At 40.0% G+C, this 15,731-nt stretch overlaps 1 protein-coding gene across 1 annotated transcript in view; it reads right to left on the bottom strand.

Annotated features, from left to right (window-relative positions):
- The window catches only part of btbd7 (BTB domain containing 7), a 125,979-nt gene extending 113,589 nt beyond the window's left edge, over positions 1-12,390 (bottom strand). Inside the window, exon 1 of the mRNA XM_014145060.3 lies at positions 11,940-12,390. The gene's annotated coding sequence lies outside the window, so the exon portion shown is untranslated. The remainder of the gene's footprint in view (positions 1-11,939) is intronic.
- Positions 12,391-15,731: the final 3,341 nt, after the last annotated feature.

Here is a 15,731-nt window from a genome sequence, read left to right as displayed (position 1 = left end):
TGTAACTAACCACACAAATCGAATTTACCGCCCACACACACACATTGTGGCCTATATGCAGCAGACTGATCACTTGAATTGACGGCATGTTGTCAAACTCCAGTTACTGAACAGTATCTGACAAATTTCAATAATGTGCCATCCATCAAATCATGCGGTGTTGCCTAATTACTGAGAAGCGACATAACAGTTGTATGTTACTTATGATAAAAAAATGATTTAAAAAAAAAAGCCCATTTTGTGTTTATTACCAGAATGCTAACAAAATTAGCACAAGTAATAGTGAATTCCCATGGAGGCTGCTAGCAAATAACTAATTGCAAAGACGGGCAATCCATCTCAAATATAAACGCAACATGCAAAAATGTCAACGATTTTACTGAGTTACAGTTCATATAAGGAAATCAGTCAATTGAAATCAATTAATTAAGCCCTAATCTAACTGTGGCTCAGTTGGTAGAGCATGGTGTTTGCAACGCCAGGGTTGTGGGTTCGATTCCCATGGGGGACCAGTACTGTAAGTCGCTCTGGATAAGAGCGTCTGCTAAATGACGTAAATGTAATAAAATGTAGATTGTTTTTACCCCAATGCAATGTGTAGACAGGGCTAGTGACACTCTGCCATTTCTCAGAATGGCGTTATATAATATAATAAAATAAATAAATAAATAAATAAATATATATATATATATATATATATAAATAATAGCACAGTATAACGTTACTGTTAGACTAAAGATAACAGGAAATGTCTTGTGAGATTTTAGGATGTTTGTGCTCATGTGCTGAATGGTCAAATGTTTTTGCTCATGCGGACAAAACTCAACAGCAAGCACCACTATGTGCTTAGATTGAAACAAAATACAGTTAGGCTTATTCACACAATCGACTAACATTTGTTCACAAAACAGTGGTTACACATGAAGGGAGGGTGAGCAGCAAAAACGTAAAAACATTTGTTTTGTAAAGTAATATGCACAGAACGTTTTAAGCAATGAGGAAGAAGCGTCCTGTGGGGCAGGAAATAGTGTTTTGATCTGGACCCCCAGCCTCTGCCAATACATTTTTTACCCCAAATTAAATATCCTTGACAAACATGGCTTGAAAATGCATTCTGAGTTGGTCGAGAGCCCACAAGCAATTTATACTGGTACGAGTATTGTTCCCCCGAGGGGGGAATAAATCTATGGCAATAGCAGGTAGGACCAATGACGATTCCACATTCACCAGGAGATTCCAAACTCTACTTACTTACCCCTACGTCGGACCTTTAAAATGCACCTTTACCCATAGCCTAGCCCATGTTCACTAGTTTGTGGACTTCCTTTTTATATTTGTAGAACAGCTCTATACACAGAAATGCATGCTCCACTGTAGCACACAAACAAGGATAGACATAGCCCACTCTCTACCATGTTAAACCCTCATGCTTCGGTCATGCTTCTCTGTAAAGCACACCCGCTCTCAGCTCTGCTTCCTCTCAAAACAGCTTTGAGAAAAAGAAAATGCACCAAGCTGCAGTAATCCTTCAATATGGACAAATGTGCTGTGACACAAGATAACAGTTAATACGCCAATCACTGTGATTAACCATGGTGTTACAAAAGCAATTTTAATGCTAAAACAATGCTTCCTGGGCAGCACAGCCACAAATGAACAAGAAGGCTTCTGGGAATACTCTGGAGTCAAAAAGCTGAATCAGGGAAACGGGGCCAGTGGAGAGATTGTGCACTTGAGGCCAGAAGGGAAGGTCGAGATGGGGATGAATGCATGCGATAGCTGTCAGCCACTTATGACTGGTTAAATTACCTTTTTATAAGCATCCGATGACTTTCTATGTTTTCATAAAAAAATACTGACTCATTTGAGAGGAATGGGTGCTGGCTGGGGTGCCCTTCTCTTGCAGAGCTGTGACGAATCAATATCAAAAAGCATTTGTATTCTACAGCTCGCTCTAGAATACAAAATGAGAGAGACGGCACCAGTCAAAAGTTGACATCTAGATGTGATTCAAAAGGTAGGATTCATATAGGCCTAATGGAAGCCTAAACTACACTACCAGTCAAAGGTTTTTGAACACCTACTCATTCAAGGATATTTCTTCATTTTTACTATTTTCTACATTGTAGAATAATAGTGAAGACATCAAAACTATGAAATAGCACATATGGAAACATGTAGTAACCAAAAAAAGAGTGTTAAATCTAAATAAACTGTATATTTGAGATTCTTCAAAGTAGCCACCCTTTGCCTTGACAGCTTTGCACACTTTTGGAAATCTCTCAACCAGCTTCATGAGGTTGAAGTCTGGAGTTGTGCTGGGTCATTGTCCTGTTGAAAAACAAATGAGTCCCACTAAGCGCAAACAAGATGGGATGGCGTATCACTGCAGAATGCTGTGGTAGCCATACCGGTTAAGTGTGCCCTGAACTCTAAATAAATCACGACAGTGTCACAAGCAAAGCACCCCCACACCATAACACCTCCTCCTCCATGCTTCACGGCGGGAACCACACCTACTCTGCGTCTCACAAAGACACGACAGTTGGAACCAAAAATCTCAAATTTGGACTCATCAGACCAAAGGACAGATTTCCACCGGTCTAAATGTCCATTGCTCGTGTTTCTTGGCCCAAGCAAGTCTCTTCTTATTGGTGTCCTTTAGTTGCGGTTTCTTTGCAGCAATTCAACCATGAAGGCCTGATTCACACAGTCTCCTCTGAACAAGGGTATTGTGTGTAGATAAAACAATTTAAATCAATTTTAGAATAAAACTAACCTAACAAAATGTGGAAAAGTCAAGGGGTCTGAATACTTTCCGAAGTCACTGTATATTTTCCATGAGGAAAAATATATTTTCAGCTGTTTGAAGCTGGAGTACAAAAATGAAATTAAAAGACTCAAAAACAAAACAGGAAGCATAGAAATAGTGCACATAGAACAGATCTACAGCTTCTTAGACTTGATTTTAATGTGAATGACAGATATGTAACTTCTATATGAATTTGGTCAGGTCACCCAAAAAGTTGGATATTGCAGATTTAAATGGCGAAGCTAAAACAGCCAAATACTCCATCTAAACGTGAATCGATTCTCAATTGCGGTACGGTTCTAGAAACATAAATCCCTTTACCTTCAAATCACATCAAAATAATTTCACAAATGCAAAATATACAATTATTGTAGAATGATTTAGCACAGTTGCAGCCGACAGTATTTTTCAGTGACAACACGTTTGTGACATCCGTCTCTGTTTACATACAGGTGTTCAGAGACGCAGACAGCTAATTAGCACAGGTAAATGCATTTTGAATATGTTAAAAAATATATATATTATTAGCTAGCTAACTAGCTACAGCAGGCCACTTTGTAGGCTAATGAGCTGTTTGTTAGCTAGGCAACTTTGCATACTATAGCTAAGTGAAATTTCATCAAATAGTTAATTTAATATTAGCTTGTTAATTTGATGTAGGCCTATTTATCATTGTAAATTAAAAACGAATGTTCCAAATGCATATCTAGATAAAAGCAATGGAAAGGGTGAAAGTATTTTCTGCTCCAGCTGTCAGAAAAGGGAGTAGGTGTATTTTTTAGGGCAGGTTGTGGGAGGACATTATGAAAATTCTCTTAAAGAGGAAAACTACAAAGGCAAACAGAGAAGTCAGGGCAGTCTAATTGTAATAAAATGAAGCCTGTTTCTTCGTAATGTCTGTCCTCAGATATGGAGAGTAGAGGTCGACCAATTAATCGGAATGGCCGATTAATTAGGGCTGATTTCAAGTTTTCATAACAATCAGTATTTTTGGCCACCGATTTGCCGATTTAAAAAAAATAAAAAAATCCACCTTTATTTAACTAGGCAAGTCAGATTAAGAACACATTCTTATTTTCAATGACGGCCTAGGAACGGGGGTTAACTGCCTTGTTCAGGGGGGATTCGGGAATTTGTTTTTGCAACCTTCCGGTTACTAGTCCAACGCTCTAACCACCTGCCTTACATTGCACTCCACGTGGAGCCTACATGGCAGGCTGACTACCTGTTATGCAAGGGCAGCAAAAAGCCAAGTTAAGTTGCTAGCTAGCATTAAACTTATCTTATAAAAAACTATCAATCTTAACATAATCACTAGTTAACTACACATGGTTGATGATATTACTAGTTTATCTAACGTGTCCTGCGTTGCATATGATCGATGCGGTGCCTGTTAATTTATCATTGAATCATAGCCTACTTCGCCAAACGGATTATGATTTAACTAGCGCATTTGCGAAAAAAGCACTGTCGTTGCACCAATGTACCTAACCATAAACATCAATGCCTTTCTTTAAAAATCAATAAACATGTATATATTTTTTAAACCTGCATATTTAGTTAATATTGCGTGCTAACATGAAATTGTGTCACATCTCTAGCGTTCATTGCACGCAGAGTCAGGGTAAATGCAACAGTTTGGGCCGCCTGGCTCGTTGCGAACTAATTTGCCAGAATTTTACGTAATTATGACATAACATTGAAGGTTGGGCAATGTAACAGGAATATTTAGACTTAGGGATGCCACCCGTTAGATAAAATACGGAATGGTTCCGCATTTCACTTACAGGAAAAACGTTTTGTTTTCGAGATGATAGTTTCCGGATTTGACCATTTTAATGACCAAAGGATCGCATTTCTGGGTGTTATGATGTTATAATTAAGTCTACGATTTGATAGAGCAGTCTGACTGAGCGGTGGTAGGCAGCAGCAGGCTCGTAAGCATTCATTCAAAACAGCACTTTCGTGCATTTTGCCAGCAGCCCTTCGCAATGCATTGCGCTGTTTATGACTTCAAGCCTATCAACTCCCAAGATGGGGCTGGTGTAACCAATGTGAAATGGCTAGCTAGTTAGCCGGGTGCGCGCTAATAGCGTTTCAAACGTCACTCGCTCTGAGACTTGGAGTAGTTGTTCCCCTTGCTCTACATTGGTAACGCTGCTTCGAGGGTAGCTGTTGTCGATGTGTTCCTGGTTCAAGCCCAGGTAGGAGCGAGGAGAGGGACGGAAGCTGTACTGTTACACTGGCAATACTAAAGTGCCTATAAGAACATCCAATAGTCAAAGGTATATGAAATACAAATTGTTTAGAGAGAAATAGTCCTATAATAACTACAACCTAAAACTTCTTACCTGGGAATATTGAAGACTCATGTTAAAAGGAACCACCAGCTTTCATATGTTCTCATGTTCTGAGCAAGGAAATTAAACGTTAGCTTTTTTACATGGCACATATTGCACTTTTACTTTCTTCTCCAACACTTTGTTTTTGCATTATTTAAACCAAATTGAACATGTTTCATTATTTATTTGAGACTAAATTGATTTTATTGATGTATTACATTAAGTTAAAATAAGTGTTCATTCAGTATTGTTGTAATTGTCATTATACAAATATATATACAGTTGAAGTCGGAAGTTTACATAGACTTAGGTTGGAGTCGTTAAAACTCGTTTTTCAACCACTCCACAAATTTCTTGTTAACAACTATAGTTTTGGCAAGTCAGTTAGGACATCTACTTTGTGCATAACACAAGTAATTTATCCAACAATTGTTTACAGACAGATTATTTAATTTATAATTCACTGCATCATAATTTCAGTGGGTCAGAAGTTCACATACACTAAGTTGACAGTGCCTTTAAACAGCTTGGAACATTTCAAAAACTGATGTCATGGCTTTAGAAGCTTCTGATAGGCTAATTGACATCATTTGAGTCAATTGGAGGTGTACCTATGGATGAATTTCAAGGCCTACCTTCAAACTCAGTGTCTCTTTGCTTGACATTACGGGAAAATCAAAAGAAATCAGCTAAGACCACAGAAAAAAAATTGTAGACCTCCACAAGTCTGGTTCATCCTTGGGAGCAATTTCCAAACGCCTGAAGGTGCCACGTTCACCTGTACAAACAATAGTACGCAAGTATAAACACCCTGGGACCATGCAGCAGTCATACCGCTTAGGAAGGAGACGCATCCCGCCTCCTAGAGATGAACGTACTTATGCGAAAAGTGCAAATCAATCCCAGAACAATAGCAAAGGACCTTGTGAAAATGCTGGAGAAAACAGGTACAAAAGTATCTATATCCACAGTAAGACGAGTCCTATATCGACATAACCTGAAAGGCTGCTCAGCAAGGAAGAAGCCACTGCTCAAAACCGCCATAAAAAAGCCAGACTACGGTTTGCAACTGCACATGGGGACAAATATCGTACTTTTTGGAGAAATGTCCTCTGGTCTGATGAAACACAAATAGAACTGTTTGGCCATAATGACCATCGTTCTGTTTGGAGGAAAAAGGGGGAGGCTTACAAGCCAAAGAACACCATCCCAACCGTGAAGCACGGGGGTAGCAGCATCATGTTGTGGGGGTGCTTTGCTGCAGGAGGGACTGGTCCACTTCACAAAATAGATGGCATCATGAAGTAGGAAAATGATATGGATATATCGCAAATCGGTCTTCCAAATGGACAATGACCCCAAGCATACTTCCAAAGGTGTGGCAAAATGGCTTAAGGACAACAAAGTCAAGGTATTGGAGTGGCCATCACAAAGCCCTGACCTCAATCCTATAGAAAATTTGTGGGCAGAACTGAAAAAGCGTGTGTGAGCAAGGAGGCCTACAAACCTGACTCAGTTACACCAGCTCTGTCAGGAGAAATGGGTCAAAATTCACCCAACTTATTGTGGGAAGCTTGTGGAAGGCTAACCGAAACATTTGACCCAAGTTAAATATTTTAAGGCAATGCTACCAAATACACCCAATTAGTATGTAAACTTCTGACCCACTGGGAATGTGATGAAATAAATAAAAGCTGAAATAAATAAATCATTCTCGCTACTATTATTCTGACATTTCACATTCTTAAAATAAAGTGGTGATCCTAACTAACCTTAGGCAAGGAATTTTTACTAGGATTAAATGTCAGGAATTGTGAAAAACTGAGTTTAAATGTATTTGGCTAAAGTGTATGAAAACTTTGACTTCAACTAACTAACTAACTAACTAATATATATATATATATATAAAAAACACACATATAAGTCATCTGACTAATCGGTTTCGGCTTTTTTTGGTCCTCTAATAATCGGGGTTGGCGTTGAAAAATCATAATCGGTCGACCTCTAGTCTAAACACACCAAGACAGTCGTGAAGAGGGCACAACAAAACCTATTCCCCCTCAGGAGACTGAAAAGATTTGGCAAGGGTCCACAGATCCTCAAAAAGTTATACAGCTGCACCATCGAGAGCATCCTGACTGGTTGAATCACCGCCTGGTACGGCAACTGCTCGGCATCCGACCGTAAGGCGCTACAGAGGGTAGTGCGTACAGCCCAGTACATCACTGGGGCCAAGCTTCCTGCCATCCAGGACTGTCAAAGAATCCAGTGACCCAAGTCATAGACTGTTCTCTCTGCTACCGCACGGCAAGTGGTACCAGAAAACCAAGTCTAGGTCCAAAAGGCTCCTTAACAGCTTCGACCCCCAAACCATAAGACTGCTGAACAATTAATCAAATGGCCACCCGGACTATTTACATTAAAAACAAAGGGTGAGGGAGTTGTCAAACTGCTGCTAATCGCTGTTTATTATCTATGCATAGTCACTTTACCCCTACCTACACTACCGTTCAAAAGTTTGGGGTCACTTAGAAATGTCCTTGTTTTTAAAGATAAAAAAAAATAATAATAATATTGTCCATTAAAATAACATCAAATTATACAGAAATACAGCAACCATCACTCCTGTGTTCCAATGGCACGTTGTGTTAGCTAATCCAAGTTAATCATTTTAAAAGGCTAATTGATCATTAGAAAACCCTTTTGCAATTGTGTTAGCACAGCTGAAAACTGTTGTCCTGATTAAAGAAGCAATATAACTGGCCTTCTTAAGACTGGTTGAGTATCTGGAGCATCAGCATTTGTGGGTTTGATTACAGGCTCAAAATGGCCAGAAACAAAGACCTTTCTTCTGAAACTCGGCAGTCTATTCTTGTTCTGAGAAATTCGGGTGGTTCGGGAAAAGTTTTTTTTCTTCTGGTTAGGCTCTCTGGCTCCCTCGAGTCATTTGAACCCTCCTGTCTCAGCCTCCAGTATTTATGCTGCAATAGTTTTTGTATCGGGTGGTTAGGGTCAGTCTGTTATATCTGAAGTATTTCTCCTGTCTTATCCGGTGTCCTGTGTGAATTTAAGTATGCTCTCTCTAATTCTCTCAGAGGACCTGTGCCCTAGGACCATGCCTCAGGACTACCTGGTCTGATGACTCATTGCTGTCCCCAGTCCACCTGGTCGTGCTGCTGCTCCAGTATCAACTGTTCTGCCTGCGACAATGGAACCCTGACCTGTTCACCGGACGTGCTACCTGTCCCAGACCTGCTGTTTTCAACTCTAGAGACAGCAGGAGCGGTAGAGATACTCTGAATTATCGGCTATGAAAAGCCAACTGGCATTTACTCATGAGGTGCTGACCTGTTGCACCCTCTACAACCACTGTGATTATTATTATTTGACCATGCTGGTCATCTATGAACATTTGAACATCTTGGCCATGTTTTGTTATAACCTCCACCCGGCACAGCCAGAAGGGGACTGGCCACCCCTCATAGCCTGGTTCCTCTCTAGGTTTCTTCCTAGAGAGGAACCTTTCTTCCCACCGTGCTTCTACACCTGCATTGCTTGCTGTTAACGGTTTTAGGCTGGGTTTCTGTACAGCACTTTGTGACATCAGCTGATGTAAGAAGGGCTTTATAAATACATTTGATTGATTTGTGTGTCTTAATTATTTAATCACAGCGTGCTTAAAGCATCAGACAAGCTCAGTAGCCTACATATAGTTGATTTTATTAAAATACACAGTGTGTCTATCTATAAAAATAAACATTTGAAAATTTAGACCATTCGATTGGTCGAAAGAACAGAAGACTCCTAGTCGACTAAGATTTTTTTTTGCCAGGGAGAGCCCTAATGCTGGGTGAGCAGGCTTCTGTTCCAGCCCAGCACTAACAACTATTTCAACTTATCAAACCTAATGAGTTGATAATGTGTATTATTGCTGGGCTGGAATATAAGTCTGCTCACTCAGTTGATCAGGGAGTGGAGCGAGGTTGGCCACCTCTGGGATGGACTTGTTTGTTCACCCAAAATTATGCATTAATAATAATAATAATAATAATAATAGCCTACTTACTAAGATGTCTAACATCTATAAATACGTTAAATTATTTGTACATTTTGAAATATTTTAATTCAATATTTTGATTCATTATTCAAGACAAACTAGTGTCAATGTTCATTAATCACAAATCCCAATTCAGCAATAAAAAGGTATGAAGGGGATGTCTCTAATTTGTCTGCGTTTGTGTTGCTTTCTCAAATGAGAAAGTTAAGAGCTCCCCAATCGGTTTTATTTGATTGTCGCTCTCTCAGGATATCAGCCATGTGAAACCATTTCGCAGCTTATCATAATGGCATGCGTCACCAATGCAGCCACAAGCCTACAGTATAATGGCATAACTGGCCTAATGGGCATGTGCAATCTATCTGCCCCTTGTCATTGTACATCTGAAGCAGAGAATAGCTCAACACACATAATTTGCATATTGATGAGCTAGCTATACGTTCTCAATTTCAAATCATACCAGTAGATAATGTATGAGGCTAACCCTAAGCCAGATTTTCTACATGACATTTCTGACATGAATTTGTATAGTGCCAATCCAACCTTGTATTCGAGGTACTGTACATAAAAATAACGAGCTGGCAATTTGTATGCTAATTCAAAATATCAAAAAGGAAAATAATGTAGCATGTAATTCTACCTCGTTTATTTGATGAAAATTGTTTTAGAATATAGAGACAAAATCAGAAGGTAAACGGCATGGAGGAGGATAGCAGAGATGTTGGTGTTGATGGCTAAAGAGATTTGCACAACCACAACTCCCTTCACCCAAAGTATCCATTCATGTGCATGTATTTTACAGAGTGAGCAATAATCAATGTCATGACAAGTATAATGAAAGAGCCATAAGCCTTATTATAAACTGAGTTGTTCAAGCCCTGAATGCTGATTGGCTGACAGCCGTGGTATATCAGACCACACCCCCTCAGGCCGGATTGCTTAAATATATGAAAATCCTAATGTTACAATACCATAATCCAATTAGCAAAGCAAAATTATATAGAATTGGAAAACCAGACACAGCGATGATTGGATTTGCTCCATATTTTTTGGTTGTGCTTGCCCAGAACTAATGACAGGCGGAACTGTTTCATGAACAGAAGATTTGAGCAAACATCTGCTCCTTAGCTGATTGGTTAACGCATTGGCCACGTGCACTTTGGACTATGGCTCCAGTCCAAATTAAAAGTAGACTGCCCTTGGCCCTAAATTCTCAGCCCTTGAATGACGTTTTACATAGCGTACCTTAAATGTCCCTTGACCAAGCCAAGGACAGTGATGATCGGAGGCGCAACGTCCTTAGTGGAAAGCTTGAAATTGAGCTTAAAAAACAACCAACCCAAAGCTATTAATGCGACGTTAGTGAATTGGACCTCCCACTTACAATGGCAATCAAACTGCATCCAGTTTCGACGGAGATTCCCCTAATGGAAAGTGGCTATTGCGAGGGCTGAGGGGGTGAACATGACGTGTTTGGACTGCAGCCTTTAGCTCTGCCTGCAGGGTTCGCGACACTCAGTTCCCACAACCCCCTGGGCATGGGGGCGGAACTTCGACTGGGGAATTCGGAAGTGGTGGAAACTATACATTAATATTCAGACCAAGCATCGCGGATCTTAACAAAACTCCCCCTTACAGAAGACGCCTTTGTCCAATGACTTGTGTAATTGAACTGAGCGTCATGATCAAAGGCTACCCCCAAATGATCACTCATATCTTCTGTAAATGGCATGCAAGTAGCCTACTTCGTCGCGAACTCTTGCTTCTGTAACAAATGTTTGATTCTACTATATCGCATGGGGTGTAAGGGCAGATAGTAACGAGAAGAGGAAGGCAGAAAAGTCGATACAAAAATGCATAACCCATGGTCTGATGTTGGTCACGTGATACCTAACCTCGCTAACTTAGCTACCAAAACATGACGAAACCCTCAACTTAACTAACGTTATAGGTTCACAACAAATCAAAGTACAGGTTGGCCAATACACAAGAATAAAAAAGTACTTTGCTAACCTGGTTTGCTTGGTGACGTTGTCTGGCTAGCTGGCTGTAGCAACGTAACATGATCTCTATGGTAGCTAGCAACCAACTTCAATCCCACTTCTCCTGGCTAGAAAGTCGCTTTAATCAAATATTTTAGAATTATAACACGGATAGCTAACTAACGCGTTACATCCTCAAATAGCTAACGTTAACGCTTAATTGTCCTTCGCAACTTTACAGTACTCCGTTAGTCTAGGCTTATTGTCCACTTCAAAGTGATAGTTAGCTAAGGTAACGTTAGTTGGTCTGTGGGGCAAACTATCTGAGTCGGTTAACGTTAGTTTACGTAATAAGTTAGGTAGCTACTGTAGTTAGGCTACCTAGCTAGCGTTGATCATTTTTCCAACTAACGTTCGTTAGCTAGTTTTAACGTTACCTGTAACGGTAACTAAGGTTAGTTAGTGAGTCACTTGCTAACGTCAAATCATACCTAGCTAACTAACGATAGAAACGTTATATAGCTAGCTAACGTTTGTTAGCTGCGCGACCAAGAACGTTGGGACGGTTAAGTTAGCTAGCTTCGTGCTAACGCTAACTACCCGTGGTTTGTCGCTGTCGATGGTGTTGCAATTGCTAACGATAGGATATGAAGCAACATTAGTTATCTAGCTAATGCAAGTACAATTAAATATAGCTAGCTATTTAGACATAGCTATGAACTCCACATAAGTGTAAGCAAGCCTACCTCATAGGGTCAAGTATGATTTTGCAGCCCTCTTCCTCGTACGGTATGATTTGACTTCGTAGACTATTCGTTTGGGTTGCTACTTTAGCTAACAGTCCCCACGGTGGTGTGCAAGTTTAGCTAGCTAAAGCAACACAACCCAAATACATAAATGTAGTCCTCTCGCACTCGAGTGTCAACTGTGGATCGTTGGTTTCTGGTATTCCGTTTTCCACTGTCTAAAATGGGTAAACTAGACTTCTCTTTTTGCTAACAGTGGGCTACTCCACTTTGGAGTGTCAGGTTCCACGTTATACTGCAAAATCCATTGGCCAAAAGGTACACTGACCCTGGTTGATGTCAACTGCACGACACTTTGCTGATTGTTTGGTTTGTGGACGAGTAGAAGAGGCGCTGTGGCCAAATGGAAAACTCCAGTGTTGCACATTCTGGTTAGGCAGGTGATGTTGGTCGCGTGCTCCCACTAGCTTCAAGATAACCTCATTGCACTTTACTTCTTCATATGGCTTTGCGGCAGACTAGACTTTATGTTGCATATTGCTGCCTTTCACTGTTTGGAAAGTGCATAGCACATACCTAGGATAGGATAAAGTAATCCTTCTAACCCCCCCCCCCCCCCTTAAAAGATTTAGATGCACTATTGTAAAGTGGTTGTTCCACTGGATATCATAAGGTGAATGCACCATTTTGTAAGTCGCTCTGGATAAGAGCGTCTGCTAAATGACTTAAATGTAATGTAATGTAAATGTAATTTGCTCACAAAATAAATGGGGGGAATGAAATTGCACTGCCATCTAACCCTATATATAGGGTGCAGGTGTTGTTTTACAAGTGGTCTGCCACTGCGGATGATCAGCTGTCCATCCTGTCTCACTGTAGCGCTGTCTTAGGCGTCTCACAGCGCAGACATTGCAATTCATTGCCCTGGCCACATCTGCAGTCCTCATGCCTCCTTGCAGCAGGTCCAAGGCACATTCACGCAGATGAGCAGGGACCCTGGGCATCTTTCTTCGGTGTTTTCCAGTCAGTAGAAAGGCCTCTTTAGTGTCCTAAGTTTTTATAATTGTGACCTTAATTATCTACCGTCTGTAAGCTGTTAGTGTCTTAACGACCGTTCATTAATTGTGTATGGTTCATTGAACAAGCATGGGAAACAGTGTTTAAACCCTTTACAATGAAGGTCTGTGAAGTTATTTGGATTTTTATGAATTTTCTTTGAAAGACAGGGTCCTGAAAAAGGGACGTTTCTTTTTTTGCTGAGGTTATATATACTTTTTCATGGTGCACGAGACACCAGTCTGATTCGCGCCTGTCTCAGTGGACTAATATAATACTCTAAAATATGTGCTACTGAAATTGTATATGGTTATATTATGTACGAACAATGGTGCAACTAGGGTTGCAAAATTACTGGAACTTTCAATAAATTCCCTGGTTTCCCCTAAATCTCGGTTGGAGGTGTGCCAGAACCAGGATGGAATAAGCAGGAAATCCGGAATCCTCCTACCAGGATTTTTGGGAAACCAGGGAATTGTAGTTAATTAGCTAGCTAGCCTAACTGTTAAATGTGCATGGGTTTATAAATCATCCATATATATCTACAGAAATAAGACAGATCCTGCTTCTGTTGCCTGTTTGAGAGTTTGTTTAATAGACTATTGATTCTGTGAGCTCTTAATTACTGGAACTTTCAATAAATTCCCTGGTTTTCCCTAAATCTCGGTTGGAGGTGTGCCAGAACCAGGTTGGAGTTGTGCCAGAACTACAGAAATAAGACAGACCCTGCTGCTGTTGCCTGTTTGAGAGTTTGTTTAATAGCCTACTGATTATGTGAGCTCTTAATTACTACAATTTTCAATGAATTCTCTGGTTTTCCCTAAATCTCAGTTGGAGGTGTGTCAGAACCAGAATGGAATAAGCAGGAAATCCTCCAACCAGGATTTTTGGAAAACCAGAGAATTTATTGAAAGTTCCTGTAATTTTGCAGCCCTGGGTGCAACACTAATAAAAATAATATTATTTTATGACCAATTTGCTTTCACGTGTGTTGGATAGCGGTCGCTTTCTGCGTTTCTGAAACTTAGCCTAATCTTCAGTGTGCCGTTGGATTGGAGCCTTTTCCTAGACCATGTTGCTATATGCATAATAGCAAAGTTAATCCACATATTGGTGTTGAAAGCAATGTGGCGGAGACAGCAACAGAGTGAGAAGAGAAAACAGCCCTTGCCTTAATTGTCTAAACCGCAACTTAATTAGGTCTGTACTCTGTAGTCAATAGCCTATTGTGCATGTTTATAAATCATCCATATATATCTAAAGAAATAAGACAGATCCTGCTTCAGTTGCCTGTTTGAGAATTTGTTTAGTAGCCAACTGATTCTGTGAGCTCTTAAGCCTCACGCAACTGCAACATGTTGGATAAAGCAATTTCTCGCTCCTACACCCTCATTTTTCTTATTGTTATTATTACTATTATTATGATCATCATTATAATAACTCATGTCGTTGTCATTAGTAGGCTTAGTATAGTGGCCTTGTATAACCAACATCGTGCTGTAGGCCTAAGAGTGCGTCCTGTTTAGCTGCTGCCTTAATACCGTAACTTAGGCCTATATTTCAATGTAGCCTATAGGATACTGTGTCAATAAATCAATCATTAATTTGTTTGTCAGCATACAGTACAAGTCATCCATGCTTTGAAATGCCATCAAGCATTTTTTTTTATAACAAAGGGAGCCTTGAATAATTAGCCTAAACAATAAATAAACTGCCGCATGTCGACAATTTAATTCACGAATGCATGCAACAGTTTTTAGTCTTTGCATTAATAAAGGCTTTACAATATTTTTTCATTAGATCAGATTCTCTGGTACACTTATACTTTATTTCATGTCGTTTATACTGTTCCAAATGGTCCATTTTGGTGGGATTGTAAGCTCCCACAACTAAGTCAAAAGTCTTACACATATCGGACTTCCCCTTTCCCTCCTTAGAAACCAGTAAACTAATTTTGAGTTTATTTGTCATGTCCTCTGCATCCATTATGCTGTCACGTGTTATGGTGTTCAGAGTTTGTTTTGACCAATTTATTGATGTGATAATGATATGCTATAGGTCAGGCCCTATTGTTCACATGCATGCAATGCATACTATACGTGTCACGTAAAGAACAAGGGTTGAGGGAATAGGGAATGTTTTTCTTAAGAAAAATATGCATTTCGGTAACAGAACTTTTTAAGTAAGAAAGTAGAAGTGTCTTTAATTATATTGCAGCTTCAGCACCACGGACAGCGCGATAAACATTGTTGGTCCCTGGTCACTGAAGCAGGGAGGAGAGAGAGAGAGACAGAGCCTGGCCCAAATCAATTGCCGTTGGGCTCCCTCTTGTGTTATTTGTATCAGTGGAGGCTCCTCAGAGGAGGAAGAGAAGGAGGATCAATTTCATAAAAATAGTGAACATTAAAAAAGTTATCCTTTTTAGATAAAACTTTACTAAATATATGCATATGTCACCAAATAATTGGTTAAAATACACTGTTTTGCATTGAAGGTCTACAGTAACTTCAACAGCACTTTCTGGGCTAGCACCATGGTGTAGCCGGAGCACAGCTAGCTTCCTTCCTCCTCTGGCTTCATTGACTTCAATACAAAACCTAGGAGGCTGGTTAGCCTCACCCCTTCCATAGACATACATGGTAATTATGACCACTTCCAGAGGACGTCTCCAACCAATCAAAGCTTTTGCAGTATGAACTGACATGTTGCCCATCCATTCATAGATGTAGGATCAGA

The sequence above is a fragment of the Salmo salar genome, chromosome 15 (genome assembly GCF_965601325.2).
Source record: "Salmo salar chromosome 15, fSalSal1, whole genome shotgun sequence".
NCBI classification, from domain to species: domain Eukaryota; kingdom Metazoa; phylum Chordata; class Actinopteri; order Salmoniformes; family Salmonidae; genus Salmo; species Salmo salar.
The sequence above is the reverse complement of the archived record's forward strand: the minus strand, read 5'-3'. Positions and strand labels throughout refer to the sequence as shown.